The sequence below is a fragment of the Bison bison genome, unplaced genomic scaffold (genome assembly GCF_000754665.1).
Source record: "Bison bison bison isolate TAMUID 2011002044 unplaced genomic scaffold, Bison_UMD1.0 scf7180017864531, whole genome shotgun sequence".
In the NCBI taxonomy this organism is placed as follows: Eukaryota; Metazoa; Chordata; class Mammalia; order Artiodactyla; family Bovidae; genus Bison; species Bison bison.
In genome coordinates, this window is record NW_011495081.1 from 5,386,140 (window position 1) to 5,387,871 (window position 1,732).

General features: G+C 38.6%; 1 protein-coding gene across 1 annotated transcript in view; it reads right to left on the minus strand.

The window, feature by feature from the left end:
* The window catches only part of DCDC5 (doublecortin domain containing 5), a 405,912-nt gene that overhangs the window by 41,725 nt on the left and 362,455 nt on the right, over window positions 1–1,732 (minus strand). The gene's annotated exons all lie outside the window — the stretch shown is intronic.

Consider the following 1,732-nt stretch of genomic DNA (forward strand, 5'->3'; position numbering starts at 1 on the left):
CAATGGAGTATTACTCAGCCATTAAAAAGAATACATTTGAATCAGTTCTAATGAGGTGGATGAAACTGGAGCCTATTATACAGAGTGAAGTAAGCCAGAAGGAAAAACACCAATACAGTATACTAACGCATATATATGGAATTTAGAAAGATGGTAACGATAACCCTGTATACGAGACAGCAAAAGAGACACTGACGTATAGAACAGTCTTCTGGACTCTGTGGGAGAGGGAGAGGGTGGGAAGATTTGGGAGCATGGCATTGAAACATGTAAAATATCATGTATGAAACGAGATGCCAGTCCAGGTTCAATGCACGATACTGGATGCTTGGGGCTGGTGCACTGGGACGACCGAGAGGGAGTGGTGTGGGAGGAGGAGGGAGGGGGGTTCAGGATGGGGAACACATGTATACCCGTGGTGGATTCATTTTGATATTTGGCAAAACTAATACAATTATATAAAGTTTAAAAATAAAATAAAATTAATTTAAAAAAAAAGAAAAATAGTACCTCATTTATATTTTAATTTACATTCACTTGCTACCAAGAAGGATTTTTAAAAAATATGAGTACACCATATTTTCAGGGTGCTCAGTGGGTAAAAAACCCACCTAAAATGTGGGAGAGGCATGAGACAAGGGTTCAGCCCTTGGGTCAGGAAGATCCCCTAGAGAAGGGACTAGAAGCCCACTCCAGTATTCTTGCCTGGAGAATCCCACTGACAGAGAAGCCTGGTGGGCTACAGTCCACAGGGGTTGCAATGAGTAGCACATGACTGATGCGACTGAGCATGCACACACTCTATTTTATGTATTAGAAACAGCGTATTTATCCTAATTATAAAACTTGGTTTGAGCATAAGTTAAAAAATGAGTAGTTTCAATTTTAGGGAATTTAAACCAGTAGATTAGTTCTAACCAAACATATCATGACACTTCAAGGAACTTTATAATGAATAATACTTACTTTACCAAAGAGAGATTGATAGTGAAGAGGAAAATAAATGAGTCTTAAGAATTGATTTAATAGGTCAGGCAATAGAGCATCCCTCAGAGGTATGCAAAACAAAGACTATATTTCAAGGAACAGGGAGAGGGTTTAGTAACATTAACCTAACAGGCCTCATTTTTATTATTTTACATGAACATTGATATATTCTTACAAACTGCTTCAAGAAATAAAAATGAAACAGCAAATAAAGAAAAAACTCTTGAAAGGTAATACAAATTACCTTGAGATCAAACTCATTTCTTATAAAAATGGGAACCTTAGGGGAAAACCTCCATATCTATAATTTTATGAAACTGATTAAGGTACTAAATTGCATCTGCATGAGGTTTTACCTCACTGTCATTCGTGCCAAAGAGGCACCTATCAGGGCAAAATGCGATGTTACATATACAGTATCTCACAGAATAAAATTTTAGACCCCCACAGACTGTAACCCGCCAGGCTCCTCTGCCCATGGAATTTTCCAGGCAAGAATACTGGAGTGGGTTGCCATTTCCTCCTCTAGGGGATCTTCCTGACCCAGGGATCGAACCCATGTCTCTTGCATCTCCTGCATTCGCAGGCAGATTCTTTACCATTTTCAGGCAGATTCCTGAAGCCCTGTCATCGATAGAAGATTTAATTAACCTTTTGTATTTGTTCAGATTTTTTACCACTTGAGTTACAGGGAAGTCATTATTAACAATGTGAAAGTGAAAGTCGCTCAGTTGTGTCCAACTCT